Raw genomic sequence first — 19,103 nt, 5'->3', positions numbered from 1 at the left:
AATATCATCTAGGGTTAGTTCAGTTAATCATCACTTGACAAAAAGTTTCTCTTGAAAAGATTTGCTAAGCTTTGTAGAAAAGCAATGAAAGTATCATTATTGGAGACATTTAAAATTGAGCCAGATGAAAATTTCAAAATACATCCTGAGATAAATTATGCATTAGTAGATAAATGTACTGGATGAAATAATGTCTCTTTCTCTGATGTGTGAGATTCTGTGATTCAAGTCTTTTCTGTATCAAGCTGACAAATTTAATCAGGAACTAATATTATTATTGTTATTATTACTATTATTAGTGCTACTGCATGTATCAAATGTAGTTTTTAATATACATCTAATAAGTCCTTCTGCTACATTTTTAAACAGAAATTGGTTGCTAAGAGAACCACTAAGTGTATGTTCACAGTAGGAATAGACAGCAAAGCAAGATGTGAAGTAATTCAAAATTAGAGACCCCCTAAAAGTGCAGATATTTTTGGTATCTGTCAACATATTGTAGTGTAATGTAAGAACATATACATTTAATCAAGTATCAGTTACCTGTGATAGTAGGACTTTGCTTTCTAACTATATTAATGTATAACTATATACATCCAATTTGTTATATATATATTAAGAGGTGAGTAGTCTCTTTTAGTCAAACCAGATTTCATTTATAGTAGAATGACCTTTGAATTATTGTGCTTCTGATTTTTCATCTGTCTCATTTTATGTAGAATGTTGTATTAAACCATGGTATTTCTTGAATTACTGTCATAATTTGGGTCCTGACATCACCCATCCATACCAGGGTTACCATTAGGAAGTCAGTGCTCAACCTGAATGTCTATTTGCCAGATCTGAGGTCATATTATATCCTATTCTGTTCAGGGTTGGAAAGTGAAAATAATTGGTGGCAGAAAACATTATCCAGGACAGCTGAGAGGACTAGTAATATAGATTATGCTAGAATAGAATCTGATCTTCCTACTAGACATTCAATATCCAAAGCTGTGTTCATTCATTTCTAGATTTAATAGCTGTATATATACACACTACACATATACAAATATATAGCACAGATATATATTTAAAACTTTCTTTGATTCAGGTACTGACGATGTTCATGGTGGTTTGGTATTTCCTTTCAGGAATTTTTACATTTCTTTTGCCATACTTCTGCTGCAGTCATGTGTGGTACTGCCTTTATGTTTGGCTAAAACCTCAAAATCATTTGATCCTAACTCTACAAACATGTGAAAGAAAGAATTTTACTTTCAGTGTTTTTCAGTGCTTCTGATGTGTTTTTCCTTTGCTTTTCATGGACATACCCTCATTCCTGGGCAGGAGAACATATTAATTCTTATGTCACTCCTGTAATATCCAAGTTTTCCTTGAGACAAGCAATTACTTTTCATTATATTGACTTTAAAGACACTTTCAATTAAGCTTCGACATTATGCTACATATACACAACTCTGAGCGCTTCAGAAAGAATAGAGTGACATCTCATTTTTAAAATTTATATCCCTCTAAACTGATTACGAGCCATTATCAACATTTAATTGAACATATAAGTAACAGTAATATATACACATGTCTTTCAGGGCTTGGATTTCCTGCAAGGCAGCTGTTAAATGATGAGGTAGTGATATGGGGGAATGTCAATGATGTAGTTTCCAGATTAAAGGGTCATTAGCAGCTTTTATTTTGCATTATTCCCATTCATTCATGCAGAGAGGGAGCTGGGACAGAAAGACAGCGGTCCAATGTCAGCCAAGGAGTCAGATGAGAGTTTGAGTCTGCTCACTGGAGATTGTGCACTCCCCAGTGAATCCTGATACTTTACTGAGCTCATGCTGTGTGACAGTGTGAAAGCACTATGTGCTGGGATGTGACTGTACCTCATACCAACTAAAAGGTATCTTGAACATCCAGAATGGATGGTGGAATGATTAATAAACATGCAGTATTTATTATTGATTTATCTATTACCTCCTAAAAGATACCTTTGTGACACTTGTTTGTAGTTCAGTTAACTCACAATATATGTTTTCCCTAAATGTAAGCACTATTCAGTGTATTATTGAAAACACTTTTTAAACAAAGAATGTTAAATTGATTCCTTTCTGCATTTTCTCTTGTTTTCACAGGTACAGGAGGTGATCTCACACTGTTTGTGTTACTCTAAAAACTGCCCTTGTTCACCTTCTGTTAGTTTCATCTGAGTACATTTTAGAATTTGAAATGTATTTGTTAATGTTAATCACCAAGATTTTTGTGAAGTTGAAATACTTGGAAATTTTTTATTCAAGGAATGGCGTTGTCTGTGGAAGGAGGTAATGTCCATTGTACAAGGAGGCGCAGCTGTAAAAAGAGCCCTTCTTCTCCTCTGAAACAAAAGCAGCAACATTTAAAAGCAGTATGAATTCAAAATCAGAAAAGTGCTTTCAGCATGTGTGGGCCTGTGATAAACTTCTTTCTCAGGCTGCCAGATAGAGTATCAGGGAACCTTACATATTTTCACAAAACAGTACAACATTTAAGTGAGAAGAAAAAGAAAAAGCCATGTAAATCAAACATGCAGAACCCTGAATAGAGTGGGAACTTATTCTGCCCTTATTTGAGCTGTAAGGCCAACTGTGTCTTGTTATTTCTGCTAGAGGCAGTAGATAACAGGTGTAGATAAATTGTTGGTGGAGAGGTTGTTTTGGTGTGGATTAAATACATGCTCCTTATCAGAGTAGGCTGCAGAATAGCTGCCTAGAGAAAGGTTGATGATGGGCCTGTTGGTATAGCAATAAATAATAGCATTTTTTTTCTTAAAAAAGGGTTCTAGCAGTGGTACCTAGAGAGGTTGGTAGGATGAGCTTCCTGTTAGTAGTCCCAGTTGTTCCTGATTGATGGTCTGGTGAAATCAGCAGGCACTGCTCTAAGAGGTGAGCACACTAGAAGACCTGGGTGAGAAGGGATGGCACAGATGGGGGGCTGGGATGGGAAGGAAAAAGCACAACAGCAAAGAGCTCCAGCTGGGAGATGGAAACCGTAATGTTAGTCTTCTCCAGGACACTGGACAAGCTATCTCAGATGCTACCAAAGACCATATGTTTACCATTTTTGCAAATGTAAAATAACTTCTGGGAGGGTTTTACTTCTTATGCTGATGAAAATTAAATATACTTCTCTGTGTGAAGTGTTACAGTTTCTACAGATAAAAACAGTTCCCAAACATTCAGTGAAGAATATGAATGTGCATGTCTTTTAAAGTGTGAAAGAGACTATTGAATCATGTAGTCTGACCTATCCTGGGCTTTCAAGTTTTAAGCTCCTTACCTTAAGAACTGTGGTACCTAGGGGATTAAACTTAACGTTGAAGTCTTTAAGTCCTTTTAATGGCAGGAATAATTAGAGTGAAATATGTCTCGATAACTCTGGCAGTCACTCTGTTGAAGAAGAAGGTAGTTTCTTCCACTCCTCTAGCCTTGGTGGGGCACACATTGTCTAGATGGGAAAATGTATTCCCCAAACAGAGCACGTGAAAACTTTACAGGCTTGACCATGTGAGTAAGGGAAACCAGACAGACTTCTAGAGAAAAATGGTGACTTTCTTCTCAGTAACACATCAGAGTGACAGTTTGCTACTATATGAATGTGTCATCCCCCAGTTTGGACAATTTGCTTTTTGACAAAATTGTGGACAAGAGAAGAGCAGTCTTCCAGCATTCCTAGATTCCACCTGCTTTATCTGTGCAAAGGCAGCCCTGTATTTATTTGCCAGGACTGCAAGCAAAGGGCTGTGGGCTAAGGGAGGGGGTGCTGTGTGTTTGAACACAGTCCTGGGGAGTGGCAGCTGCCATGAATGAGCCCATGATTTGGTGCTCCTGCCCTTAGTCACCACCAGCTTTTCCAGGCAGAGTCAGCCAGCTCTGGAATCTCACTCCTGACTGGATTTTTAAGACGTGATTTTCTAGCATCATCTGTTACCCATATTGTCCACAATAAATGAACTATCTTGATATATAAGTACCTCTACTTTCTAAAGTTTAAATGCAGTAGAGGAGAGTCACAATCCAGCCCTTTGTGTGGTACTTTTCTAAAACCAATTTGTGGTGCAGTTCTACAGAGTCATTCTTCTGCATCTGGACTGTGGAGTAAGTCATGGGTATTGGCCATTTTGGTGTATTTTTTCTGCAAGTTTCTAGAAACTTGTGAGAAATAGAGATCATTTTAGGAACAGTTTGCACTGTTCTCTTAGAAAACCATGCACCCCCCTAAATCACTGAAATCTCAGCCTTCTCTGGTTAATTTACCCTGCTTCTTCACCAACAACTAAAGAGATATTTCAGTTCATCCTGATGCTGAGGTTATCCAAGCTACATTTAAATGAGCTTATTCAGCTTTAGGAAGAAGGGTAATTTTATAGATGGTGAACTGTGAACTCCATGCTTCTGTAATTAGACTGCTACCAGTAACTGAGTTAGCTCAACAGGTTATACAAACCACGTCTGCACGGAAGTCTGCACGCTAGTGTATAGAATGAATTCCTCAGAGCGCAGAGATATGTGCTTTCAGTAAAGCTGAGTTTTCCCCTAGTGCACTATGCTGAACACCTAGATAGATGTTTTGAATTCCTTCATTTTTTGCTGCTATTCAAGTACATTTTTCTATGGGTATGTGACTTTAAGCAGTCAGACTATTCATGTGCATTTGAACAGGCAAATCTGTTTCTCTAAAGTTTCCAATTTCAAAATTTCTAAATTACTGACTTTACTGAATAAATTCAGAAGTTTGTAGAAGTATATGTCTCCTAAAACACCATCCAAATTTATGAGTGCAGAAAAGGCTCGTGGAAATAGGCAGTCAGGTAAAAAAAGGAAAATTCTAAAAATATGCCAGTGGAGAAGTAGGCATAATGAAATGTCAAACAATCTATCCATGCAGATTCCTTTTATGTCCTGTGCTGGGAATGGATTCAGTTAGGAATTTTGTTTTCTTAAATGCCAAAATCTGTTAATTACAAGACTTCAGGAAATCACTCATAGTTAATTTTGTTGTGTATTGAAAAATGTGGGAGATTTGTAATACCTTTGAGATGTGTGATATTTAAAATCTTTTACTGGTATATTTAGACTTCTATAGTATTTGTTATTTTTGGATTTAAAAGCAAAATTTCACTGAACACTAAATGCATTAGTTTTAAGTGTTGAACTTTGATATATTTATGTATGAAGGCTAAAACATCTTCCTCTTCATCAGTATCTGGAAAATGGTCTGGTCAAAGAGAAACTGGTGAGAATATACTGTGGTAGATGAGGCTATGGGTAAGTTTATGGTTGTATGACCAGATACTTAGGAATACCTGAAAGAATTATGTGAGGATAGAGACATTTGAAAAATATCTACAAGCTCTCTTTTTAATGATGAGTGATGCTGTAGTTATGCTTTTGGGAAATAATATTATGTTGTTACACCCAAAGATTGGAAGAATTTCTATAAATTATTTTAAAGCTCATTGCATACAATTTGTGTATTGGGATGAAGTCAAGCTCTAGTGAATGTAAGTATTTGAAAAGACATGACTGCCAAGGAAGGAGAAATATAAGTCTGACAATGTCAACCTGTGGCTTGAAATTCCAGAAGGAAGAATGCAGATGCTCTGTTATGAAGACATGAGTTGTAGTAGACAATGGGATGTCTGTCAAAAGAAATGCAGTGAGTGGCTCAATTTCCACCATCTGTGCTGCCTGAAATGCTTACTAACACAACGCAGGGACTAAATTGTACTTATTCTGAGTTAGGAGTTAATATGGTTCTTTATGGAAGTAGCATCAAATAAAGTCTATGACAAGACTTCAAATTATATTTGTGTAATTTGTATATTTAATAAAGTAGACCCTCAGACATGCTAAGGAAAAACAAAAACATCCCAAACACACAACAGGCAAGATATTGCCTCTTCTACTGTGATTAGCAGGTTTGGAGTGGGAAAGGGCTTAGCACCTCTAAATTATGAAATAAGTAAATGATTACTTGAGGTATTCTACTAAAGAAAGAGAAAAATTCTGTTCTTTTTAGAGATAAACAAATAAAAGATATACCTCTGGCAATGAATGTAGATAATTTCATAAGTTTTGGCTTCCTTTAGCTTAGCTTAATTATAGGGTATAATTTTGCTTTGCCTAATGTTCCATAGGAAGGTGAAATCTCTCAGTTTTTCCTGTCTGTCCATAGTGCTAAACAATCCAAATTGTCTAATGATAAGAGGGGCTGGAAACTGCAATGATATCTGAAAGGATGTCTTTAAATAGTAAAGCCTTGTTTTAGTAATAAACTTGTTTTAGGCTTCTTTAGGCTTGCAATTATAAGGTCAGTTAGAGCACACCTAAGGTCTTCCAGCCATATCCCACATCAGTGCTACAGTCAGTAATATATTTAGTCATCTATCCCTTCTTAATATTGATCAAAATTATTACTACTAGTACTTGAGATTTTCTACTACTTTAAATACCCAAAGACCTTTTAAAATATTTGACTGTTACTCAAAAAGTAAGCCCAAATATTTCGTTCCTCTGATTGATGAGACGATTGCAGATAGATAGGAAACTTCATTGTTAGGAACAGCATCTAAAGTTCTTAATTGGTATGATTCAGTGTATAAACTTCTTATAAATCAGGCTGTGAAACCTTTTACAAGTAAACTAATTTTAAACAACACCTCTACTAAGGTAAAAATAGTCAAACCAAATTGATCCATTGACTCTACCTCCAAACCCACAAATTTAAATAATTTTACTAAAAATAATAGCAGAACTAGTAAGGAGGCATGACTCTGAGTGTGTGTTTGTTTATGCATGTACACATTTAATCTCAAATAACATGAAAGCAATTTTCTTCCTTTGAAATAACCATTCTCTGCATCTAGGGATCTTCATAAAATCGCATATTTTAAAATAAATCCTTTTCTTGTATCATCTCAGTGTTTTAGGTTTTATTGAGTTTCAGGTCTAGTATTACGGTAGAACACCTTCCATCATTGCTGATGCCACATTTAATGAGAGTTTCCCAATAAAGTGAAATGTTATTTTATCTTGACAACTTTTTGAGTACTGAGATGAAGATAAATTTATTTTGTTTGCCTGCAAAACCAAGTTTCCTAGTGCCCTCTGATTAAATACGTTTATCATCCTAGAATAGGTTTTGTTGGTCTGGCTTCTTTTCTGCCCTGTATGATACAGATATATGTCCTACTGCTGCAAGCTTCAGAAAATCAACATGGGAAAAAAAGATCCTATATGTACTTTCCTAACCTCCTCAAGATGTTTATTTTGTTTAGTTTGTTACATTTCGAGACTTTTTGGTGGGCAGAATTTTCCTTTGTTTTCTAAACGTGACATGAAGGCATCTGAAAATGCCATGTGGGGTAGGCAGGCAAAAGACACAATGATTAAATTAAAAAATGTTGGTTTAGGGTAGCAAGGATCAAGTTTACTGGGGGAAGAGTACGAGTAAGAAAAAGATGCTGCTAAATCATACCTATAGTAGCTGTCAGAGGCAGTCATGTCTCAGAACTTGCTCATGACTGGGATTTATTAGAACAATAATTCTGCCAGAGGAAAGCATGCTAAACACTGGCCCAGAGGATACTGCTGCAGTGTACCTATGTGTAGCTATAGATGGCAACTTAGTAAAACTGTCTCTCTGTCAGGTTCCTAAAAGTTTGATTTCTGTAAATGGCCAGGTAGAATTGGATTTAAAATTAAAATACTGCTTCTTCACTGGACTTGAAACTGCCTAGGGACCAGAAAAATATGAACAAAAATAAAAGCTCTGCTGTTTGCTTACTTTTTTTATCGTGCTTTTCTCTTCTGTATGGCCCAATATAGTGTGCAATGTCTTACCTGAATTGTGGTGATTGACTTCCATCTGAATTCGTGCAGATGAACCATCCTGCCAAACCTGAAATCTTTGAATTTATGAAATTGTGGATGATGATTTTCCACATCCACAATCTTGATGTAACAGCACAAATCAAGCTCTTCCTTAACTCAAAGTGCTACGCAAAGTTTGAGACTTCCCTTTTGATGTATCATAGAATTGATCAGAGTCTTAGAATGTCTTGGTAGTTTTGGTGCAAATGAATGTAATTTGCTTTGGACTGGATGTTAAATGCCTGTGTCTTCATGCCCTGGAAGGAACAGTTGCAACAAAATAGAAAATAGTGATGACTAAAAATAGCAATGGCAATTGGTAAATGTTCACTTTACTCGATGTCCAAAAATCCATAGTAGAATATGAGTCACACTGATTAGAAAGTGACTCTGTGGGGATGCAAATGCTATTATGAATAATAAATGTATGTAAGCAATAGATGAAAGAAGACTTTAATAGTGCAAACCAAAAACTGGAAATTGCACAGAACTGATAAGAGAAGGATGAAAGTAACATTTATAGTCAGCAGAAAAAAGAAAAATAAGAGGACTGAGTATATGAAGAACAAAATAAATCCTGACAATTTTATCAGTATGTTTCTGGATGGCAGTAGTGGAATTGATCATGTCAATTCAGGAACGGCAGAGATGTTCAGTAAATATTGAATATTGAAATACATTGAATAAGTATTTGGTGAAGAGGGGAAAGGAACTCATTTATGTAATATGCTTTGCTTTCCTGCAGTAATAACGAGATTAAGTTACAGCTACTAAACTAGAAATCCTTAAATCAGCAGGTCCCAATAATTTCCTTATTACAACCTGGCAGAACTGCTCTCTCTGGCAGTTTGACAATTAAGCCTTTTTTTCCAGTCACTTCATAGTTTTTCATCTTTTCATGCACTCTTGCAGATACTGAGTAAGCTCTCAGCAGTTCTCTAGACATTGTACACAACTCTTAAATCTCCTATTAGGAGTACAACACAATTCCTTCATATGTTGTTTAGCACATCTCATACTGAGCTGTAAAATTCACACTTCTCCTCATCTATCACATTTTCTTTGAGCTACAAAATTACATGAGAGTAGTGTTTTCATCTGGTGTAGAAAAATGTGCAAATTTTTTTTTCTATTCACCATGTTTATTTGTACTATGGTTTTTGCTGAGACCTTTCCTAAGAGTGATGACACCCGCCTTTATCTCAAAGGAAAATCAAGGTCGTGATCTTGTCCATCTGGCTTTCTGATCTACTAACACTCCAGTATGATGAGAGTTTGTAGTAATTGTGCTATTTATGCTCCAAGGTAAAAGGATCTTATCTATTGGTAAAAGAATAAACTTTTGTGTATCAGTATCGTTGCTGCTCTGATTTTTCTTACTTTCTCTGGTCCTTTATACTTTCTACACTAAATTTTGTGTTATTTTTTTCTCCCTAACATGTTACTGGTAGTGTGTAATGATAATATTAAGACATCTAGAATAATATTTGAAATTAATATGCTGCCTGTTTGGGAGTCTTCCTGGCAAGTAACAGCCACTGATACTTTATCAGCACTGAAGACTGTTCTTTAGCTAAGATTTCTTCAACATAGTCTATTAAACAGCATAGAATATCACATTTACTTGTAAAAATCAGAAGGAAGAATGCTTGGTTGTTAGATCCTGGAATATGTCACAAAACCTTAAAGAAACAGCTTTTGGTGTTTAATAATATTAGAAACTATTCTTGACACAAGTCTGTCTTGGATATTGTCAATAGCTGGCAAGAAAGTTTTTACACAATTTATGGAAACAGGTGAGTAGAAGTGGAAATAAGAAAAAAAATAATACCTCAAACCAAATATGGCCAAGATCCGAAGCTCTAAAAGGATCATAGACAAATGATTTGTGTAGGTCTTGTGCAATTGTATTTCTGCAAGCTGGACTCACTGAAAATGGGATTCAGCAGCTTCTGCTTTTGCTCTTAGAAATGCTTTACGTGGAAAATGCTTTCCTTCCTTATTTCTTTCTCCATTTCTATTGCCCTCCCTCATCCCCTGCTGTCCCATTTTCTCAACAGTTAATTCCTCCAAAAGGAAGTTTTAGTCTTTTTTCTACCAGACCTCTGACTGCTCTCTACTGTTTGAATATCCATGGAACTTGTATATGACCTCTCTCCTGTTGGGGTGATAAATCAGATGATGACTTCTGTATGAATAGACCCCAAACTGTACACTTGTAGTCACTGAGAGGTATAGTGCTTTTTTGGGCTGGGATGAAAAATATGAAATCATAGTAGGATATATGATATGACTTTCTATTGCACATTACTAAGTGCTGCTGAGTTTTGATATCATGGTACTTGTTTTAGAGAAGTGAAGGAAGGTAAATGATCCACAAGCTCTTCCATCACTTTAGACAACCCTTACTTACTCTGCTTCTCAAGCTTTCAATGTCTTGAAAGGTATACAATTTTTTGATAGTGTTTAATCACTGCCTTCTTCTCTCACCCCTTAATTTACTCTGGTTTATGGCTGTCACCAAGAGGAAGATGATACTCTGACAGAATTAATAAAGAGAAAATCAATAACAAATTATAAAGGTGTAAAATGGAAGTACCAAAACTAGAACTTGGATTAATTCATTTGGAAAACAGTGTAGAGGGTAGGTAAGTTAGATACAAAAACCCAATATATTTCCATAATTTAAAAAAATCTTCTTTAAAAGTAGCATTTTAATTCAAAGAGAAATTAATTTTGATCAGTATTTGAATGGAGGTCAGACTAGAGGATATTTACATTTAGCCTTATCTGTGAAGTTACTTCAGGATCTCTATTTTCTTTATGTTATGGGTGATGCTTCTTACTAGACTGTTTACATGAGCAGTTTCCTCCTGCTTGCAAGCGCCAAAGTGTCTTTCTTGTCTTCTGCATCCCACAAGAACCTAATAAGGCTCAATAAGTCCAAGCGCAGGGTGCTCTCCTAAATTCTGCATCCAGCCCTCAGACCCGGATCCTCAGAACAGCGAAAACATGTAGCTGTTGGAATGGGGCCTGAGGAGAGCTGTGAATATGCACCCTCAAAGGAGCTCAAGCTGAGAGATGGGGTTGTTTAACTGAAGAGAAGGCTGAAGGCTCCAGACTTTGGTCTGCCTTCCAGTATCTACCAGGGGCTTATAGAAAAGGGGGAGAGCAGCTGTTTATTCTTTTTATGTAGTGATAGTGCAAGGGGGAATGGTTTTAAACTAAAAGAGGAGGTATTTATATGAGATATCAGGAGGAAATTTTTCAGCGTAAGGGTAGTGAGGCACCAGTACAGGTTGCCCATACATGGGATGCCCCATGTGGGTGGAAGTGTTCAAAGCCAGGTGAGATGGGACTTTGGGCAACCTGAGCTAGTGGGTGGCATCTCTCTGTCCAAGGGAGGTGAATTAGAACTAGACGATTTTTATGGCCCTTCCAACCCAAGCCTTTCTGTGATTCTATGATCCCCTTATTTTTTTAAATTATTTTTATTTGCCTCACCTAAATATCAGTGTGCAAGTATTGCCTCCAAATGAGATATGCATTTTCCATTATGCTGGCTACATGTGGGTAATGGAACTTCAGTCAGTCATATTCAAATAAAAGTAATATCTTGTTTTATGTCTAGTGAAATACCTGTTTGATTTATCTTTGTGTAGAATAATTTTCCCTCTCCTTGTCATTTTTTTTTTATTTCAGTCACATGAAAATATTTCTCAAAATAGGCTTTATTGTCTCCTGGATACTAGGCTTACATTCCTGGTGGTATGCAGATAAAGAGATTTGCATTGGTCCCTTTTTAAATGGTATCACTACAAAGAGATCAGGAATTCTGCAAGTGTTTGGCAGTAGAATGAGAAAATACACGGGTAAATATATCCAGTGTTTGTTAATGCAAAACCTCTCCAGTATTTATTCATCTAGTGAACCCTTCTTCCTTTATAGAATGAATAGAGAAGGATTTTTGGCTTTTGTTTGCACTGCAGATCTGTTGTGTAAATGAGATCTGTCATGCACTCTGTATTAGTTCTGTGTTCATGATACCCACTCTTCCAGAAAGCTTATTAGCAGGGAAGGCAAAATAAACGCTCACTAGAATATCAACCGTGCTTTAAATTAAAAGTTTGGAGTGAGGTGCACAAGAATGAAGTTTTATCCATGTTGTAAACTTTCTTTTAAACATCTGGTGTCTTCGAAGAATAATGCAGAAGTCATTTTTGTCATTAAATTCTAGGGAGAATGTTAAAGAGATCTAATACATCATAGTCTGCTTGATATGAAGCAGTACTGCATCTGCTTGAAAGACGGGTTCAGTAGCATAATTTAGATTTAGACAGCTCTGTGTTAGAATATTTTATATTTCTGCATTGGTGATATCTTGAATAGAATTTGGTTTCTTTTGTCAGGTATATTATCTGGTAATATTTAGTAAAAGTGTGTTAAGTATAGCTGACACTTTACTGCATATTTGTTCTCATATTTTTGCTGATTTAGAGTCTTCTTGCCATCTGTGGTGCTAAGGATGGGTTTTAGTTCCCTACTATGTTTGGGATTGCCACATACCCTGTTTTGTAGACATGGATATTTTAATATAACCTGTAATATGTTTTAGTTTTCCAACCAGAAGGGGTTGAAGTAATGCACAAAGAGTAACCTTTCTTTTTCTATGATTATGGAATTGAAATGGTGAAAGCTATTGCTATCAGACTTCAGAGCAGGAGAGCTTACTCTTGGCAGGTATTTAAAGTGACTAATTATAGACATATGGTTTTAACCAAAGGACTTTGAGCTGTGAGTGTCCTCCCAAAGGCTTTCTTCTGCTCACTAAGGTTGTCTGCCTTGCTTGGTTTCATCTATTCATTTATTAATTAATTTCATCTGGGCACTGGTAGCTGTGTGGGTTGTTGAACCTGTGTTGGTGAATACATGGAACTATGCATCACCACTTGCACTTGAACCTGCAACGTCTAACAGATTCACTCTTTTTAACTTAAATTGCCTGGTCAGAGGATGGGTTCAAGGTTAGTGTGCTCCCTCATCCATCTTTTCATGTCCAAATTGCTCTTAATAGTCTGCCTATAATTTATCTGCTGCCATCCACAGTGAATTTGGGACACCTACACATCCCTTTTGTTCTTGCAGTGGATTGCATTGAGCCATTTGTAGTAAAGACTCGCACTAAGGGATGGTTCTGTGGGGCAGATAGACTACAAATAAACCACTGCACTCCAGGGTGCACAGTAATTTTTCTTCTAAGGTCATCTTGAGATGGTGCTTGAATGCAGGATCACATCTCTAAACTGTGCATATAAACCAAATTTAATTTTGGTTGCAAAAGCTAAAGCTGATCTTGATCCTTTCTGAGAGGGACTGTAAAAACAACAAAAAAATCCATACAGAAAGCCGTTAGAGAGGTGATTAGGGTATGAAGACATACTCTTGGGCACAGAGGAACTAACTGAGAGATTAAATGTACTCCATGGATTTTCTGTGAGGCTCTGTGGGTGTGTCATCAGATCCACATTTATCTGCAGGACTTTAGTGCAATATAGCCAGTTCTTTCATCTGGATGTCATCTTCGTGGAAATGAAGATGTTGCTTTCCCCTTTCCCTGTTTATCTCTGCAGGATGACCTGCTTCTCAGCAGTGAATCTGACTGTGACACCAGTTGATTCAGGTTACTAGAGGATTACAATTTTGGAGGAAGCATATGTCTGGAACAGCATTTGAAAGTACTGTTCAAATGCACACTTGCAATTTTTCACCACTTTTATAGCTTCAGTTGCTCATGTGCACACAGATGACCAAAAAGATTAATGGTATTGTATTAACCTGGTAATATTATTTATGCCTTATTTTTTAAATTTTAGAAATATTTATATGAGAAGAAAGGGAACATATGGAAAATTGGTTAAAAAATTAAGTAAGTTGTCTTGTTGAATAACCTGAGTAGGAGGTGCTATAGTATTATTCTAGTCCAGCATTTTTATCCTCCAGTACACACAAAAAATGTATCTCTTAAGGAGAAAGCACACTCTGCGTGCAATATACTTGGTTAGTATTTTTGGAAGTAAATAATCTGATCTTTATTTGAGTAAAGCCTAAATAATCTCTATGTGAATAGAACCCAACATACACATAGTAAGTTTGTCCCTACAGACTGTAAATGAGTTGGGGACACTTTTATGGTATTATGATTTCAACTTCTATAAAGTCTGTCCTGAAGCAGTCTTCTGGCAGGACCTGTGGACCCCTGGAGGGAGAAGCCCACACTGGAGCAGGTTTGCTGGCAGGGCTTGTGACCTCATGGGGGGGGGGGGGGGGACCCACACCAGAGCCCCTGTCCTGAAGGACTGCGTCTTGTGGAAGGGACATGTGCTGGGGCAGTTCCTGAAGTGTGGCCTTTGGGAAGGAGTCACGCTGGAGGAGCTCATGGAGGACTGTCACCTGTGGGAGGGACCCCTGCCTAAGCAATCCTGTGTAGTGGTATTTTTGAAAAGAGGTCATCCACAGGATGGCATCACTCTGTGCCATTTATGGGAGTGGTAGTTCTAAATTCCTTTAAGAGCCTGGTGAATGCCCCTGCCAAAATGCAGCAGCACTAATGCCTTGCTGTAGATCTTGGAAGCTGCCTCCAACCCTGGAAAGTTTATGCAATGTTTTTTTTGGAAAATTTATTTTATGATTTACGTTTCCAGGCTGTATGTGTTACCAAAACCTGAGATACCTGGAACTACTGGCCTGCATTTATATGGCTGTATTTATCTGCTAGCTAATAGTAGCTATAGGTCTTAAGAAAGGATCTCATCATGTTACAGAAAGTATAGTCCAGGCCCCAGTCTGGGCAGTTTCCCATATGAGTCATATGAAAGATATGTTTCAGAAACAGAAAGCATCTTATAGTGAACAGGTCTAAGTAAGACTAGAAAAGGAGCTGGATTATCTTTTTCATATTGATTTGCAAGATCAAGTCATCAATTTTTTAGAGTTTTCTGACTGCTGCCCTTGTGGTGTCATTTTCTTTTTTCTCTTCAGGATTACTACTAGACATATTGACACTTTTGAAGTGAAAATCAGGTATGTATGAGTGATCGTAAATTATAACTTGAATCTAATAAATTATATTTTTGAAAATATTTCTGTTTTGTGGTTTGTGATTATGAAAAAAAATATATACACTGTAGTTACTCTAAGGCTAGACTAAGAACCTGTTCATGCTAAGTTTATAAGATTCCTTTTGGAACCTCCCACGCAGTTGATACTTGGGACAGCTAAATTTCCCTCATCAATACAAAAATTTCCTAGATGACTAGTGCTCTGCTGCTGAGCATACTCAGAGTTGTTAATCCTGGATCCTATTAAACCCTGACTGGGATTCAGAGAATGTATATTCTGCCTACATTTTCTGGAGTGCATGAGTTCTTCATGTACTCTATAATAAATACCAGTATCAACCCTAAAATTCTCACCTCTCTAGCTTAGTCACCAGTACTTAAACATTTCTGATTCCTTGCTCATTTATCAGAGAGTGATAGAACACACTAAAATGCTTGATCAAAAAAGGGAAATAATGACTGTTTCTCTGTAACTATGCTTCTAAATCCTCAAGAGAAAAAAAAAACCCAAAGAAAATAGTTATTTGTTAGTAAGAAAGTTATTAAAAAACTGTTTTAATTAGTTTGCCTTCAGAATTTCTTGCTGTGTTGTCTTGTGTGTTTCATCAGCTTTTCATAAGTTGGAGCCAAATCTCACTCCATGCAAGTATTAAAGAAGTTTAAATGGTCTGGATAATTTTCAGAAGAAAATTAATTAAAGCAACCATATTCCTGGTGGCTATCAATCTCATGGCTCTCCAAGCCCGAGCTATACTTTCTTTTTCCCTTCCAGCATACTAATATGCTACCAATTTACAGAGAGTAATTGCATTTTCACGCCCATGGCTTTTCATGCATTCCGTTTTAAAAAGCTGAATGGCTATTTTTATTGATAAGGCAATAAGTTAGAGTCATCTTAAAAAATCCCTTTGACCTTTGATCTTCCATCCTTCTCCTAAAATGTTGAAATAAGAGCCACTAGAAGTGTATTTTCTAACAAATTAAGTTGGTGACATTGCTAGGCCTTTGAGTTTGGTGGCCCTGGGTTTTAATTAAATGTCAAATACCATTGAATTTTGACAGAAAAATAGAGTGCTATTTGCAGAAAACCTTGGCATGTAACCTCTTTACCTTGCTTGCTTTTCTCTCTGCAAAATCAGCACACTATGGCTATGCAGTGACATGCCACAGAATAATTCTTTTGAGAGTATTAAAAGCAAAACAATTGTTTTTATCAGGGGGTTGTGCACCCTGACACCTCTTGGGCATCATGGGTGAGTAAGAATCTGTTTAGCTTTGTATTACTTAGAACTGATTTTTTTTTTTTTTATTTGTGGTATCAAGCATCATAAATCTTTGCTATTGTGTAATGGATCCCCTTTCAGGGAGATTTTAAATACAGTTTCCACACTGAATGACATAGAGACTCCTAAATTAAAGAATAGAAGTGACTCCTATCTTACCATGCTTTGAGCACCATGTAAGATAGTTGCCACCACCTGTCTGTTCACATCTTCACTTTTTCTTTCTTTATGTTCACTGGGGTGATGAATTTTATTTGCTCATAAGGAATAATACTGTGTTGCTTTTGGCATCATCTGGGGATGCCATCCTTTACCTGTCTGGCCCAACAGGATTGCTTTAGTATCATGACCAAATGGAAACCACATAAGCTTAGTAGAGCTTAAAAATTGCTTAGGGTGAGTTATGTCTCACATGATCAATTACGATAATTTCTGAAGGCCAGTTAATGGATATATTTGATTCCTGTATTTCACTGCTTGGCTAATCTGTACAAAATGAGATGCAGAGAAGGCATTTTTTGGCAGTAATTATTGAAAGCATGCTTCAGTTTTCAGTTTCTCTGCTATAGTGATATTAATTTTAGTGCATTTACTTCCAGATCATGCCAGTTTAATTAAGATTTATTTAAAAATTTAATGGTATCTGAATTTCAAGTATCCTATCTCATTTTTACATCTCTAAGCACATTAAAACAGATGAGCTTCCACATTCCCCAAATATAGGTTGAAAAGTCTAGCTTTCCAGGGCTTTTGCTATTAGACGGCTATCTGGGATCCTTCTCTTCTCTCACAGATAAAGGGTACTATATTCACCTATATCAACTTTGAGAATATTCCCAGTACTTAATTCTCTGAGTAGACAATGACAGTATTGAAGGCTAAAGGATTGGTTGCAACAGGTAAGTAAATAAACTAAGTCCTAAATAATAAATAGTTCAAAGGGAGAAAAAGGATATTTATGGACAATGGGCAGAATTACAGAGTTATACCTTCATAGACTAGAGGAGACAATAACCAGTTTAGTCTTTTGGATTGAGTTTCTAAGGAACTGCTTACAGTACTGTGAGAAGGATCTTTGAGGTTCTTGAGTCCCACCAACTTAATTCAGTCACATTTCTTGACGGGATAGGGATCTTATGACCATGAATTTCCAAACTTGTTTTATCAGCAGATGGCTAGACAGAGGAGGAAGGCCATGCTCATACATTCATATTGCAGCCTTTCCTATTTTATCTCCTTTTTGTTGGAGATGCTGCTCCTTTCATATCCACACAGTAGAGGCTTTGCAGGCTGGCTGGTTGGTTCACTTTCCTGTTCACTCAAAGTCCTTCATGCAGTAATTCCCTTGGCTTTATCTGGGAATTGCTTTTATTTCCATCTCCCTTTTTTGTCTGGAAATGTTCTGAGAAGATGGTTAAAGTTTTTTGGCTTGTTTCTTTTTGTGGTGGTCCACAGAGGCTGTAGTTGGGACAATGTACAAATGAAGATCAGAACCTTGTTTCTACAAATGGGGAAGAGGAGTCCCAGTGAAAGGAAGTCCCAAGATACAGATCTATGCTTCAGAAACATTTCCCGAAGGCCACTTTTGGCAATAACCCTTGCCCAAAATGAGTCTTGCACAGTACTAGAAGACTGTACAGTTGTACAGTACTAGAAGATTTAATCTTCTGGCCTATATATGCAACCAGGTGGCTCTGCAGTGCGAGATCTGTGCTACAGGATAGGATGGGTAGCAACTTCTTCACTTTTTTTAATTTCTGTGAACGTGGTGTATCTCATGACTGAAAAGTTTTATCTGAGTTAGCTTTAAACAAGCAGAACCTAATTAACTTTGCAAAGAAGACCTAATAAGCTGAATAAATGCCTGCATTACGTGCCTTGCTCTGGGACAGAAAACAAGTACCCTTAACGTCAAATTATTACTGAAAACAAGCAACACCTTATTAAAACATTCCTCTGTCAGGTTTGAAGTACCGTTTCACTATTTTGGGCACTTTGAAGTCCAAAATGACAAAAAAGCAATTGTTTCAGAGGCCCAGAGGAGAACTGGATCAAGCCCTATGCAGTTGCTCTATTTCAGAGCGCGTGAGTTCTGGGGAGTGAGACATGAGCCAGCTCACACCAGCTGGCCTACAGGCAGCCCTCTGCTGCTGCTGCCATGATCCAAACAGTGTAAGCAGACATGGACTGCTTCTCCCCTGCTTGAATTAATCCCAGAGGAGCACAGAGTACGATTAGGTGTGAATTTACTAACTTTGTTTTGGAAAGTATTGACTACTGTATTTATAAATATGAGTGTGTATAGGCACATACAGGATTTAGAGAGATGCTTAGGTAGCTCTGCAGAGCGCTTTCCCCAGTGGCTACTCTTTCCTTTAATAGGTGGAACAAGCATAAAAGATAACTCACATTTTCAACTAGCTTTTCAAAGACTTGGTGTCTTCTTGATTCCCATTATAATTCACTTACTGCAGAAGGGCTGAATTGGATAACTCATGACAAAACATATTGACATTTCAAGCTCTTTTCACCTGCTATTTGCAGTTTCTTGCCTTACTGAGTTTTATTGAAACTCTTATTTTGCTCTTCTGTTGAGCATCTGAAAATTACTGGACTGAAAAATACACTATCTTTGCTGTCTGTAATCAGCTCATAAATTATTCCAATTCCCAATGAAATGTTTTTTACACGTGGGAAATAAATTTATTAAACATTTAACAGAAGCTATGTAAGTACATTCTCCTTTGAAAAATCAGGAAGGGAAATACGGCATAAAAGCTTTGAAATATAGC

The 19,103-nt window shown here is 36.9% G+C and overlaps 1 long non-coding RNA gene across 1 annotated transcript; it reads left to right on the top strand.

The window, feature by feature from the left end:
- Positions 1-2,750: 2,750 nt before the first annotated feature.
- Positions 2,751-17,188, top strand: LOC136291797 (uncharacterized). Its single transcript, XR_010721733.1, has 4 exons — positions 2,751-2,921; positions 14,949-14,990; positions 16,246-16,281; positions 17,105-17,188. It is a non-coding gene; the product is annotated as an uncharacterized lncRNA (long non-coding RNA).
- Positions 17,189-19,103: the final 1,915 nt, after the last annotated feature.

The sequence above is a fragment of the Chamaea fasciata genome, unplaced genomic scaffold, assembly GCF_029207755.1.
Source record: "Chamaea fasciata isolate MVZ Bird 193981 ecotype frontalis unplaced genomic scaffold, bChaFas1.0.hap1 SCAF_7, whole genome shotgun sequence".
NCBI classification, from domain to species: domain Eukaryota; kingdom Metazoa; phylum Chordata; class Aves; order Passeriformes; family Sylviidae; genus Chamaea; species Chamaea fasciata.
Note: the sequence above shows the minus strand (reverse complement) of the source record. Positions and strands in the feature narration are given on the sequence as shown.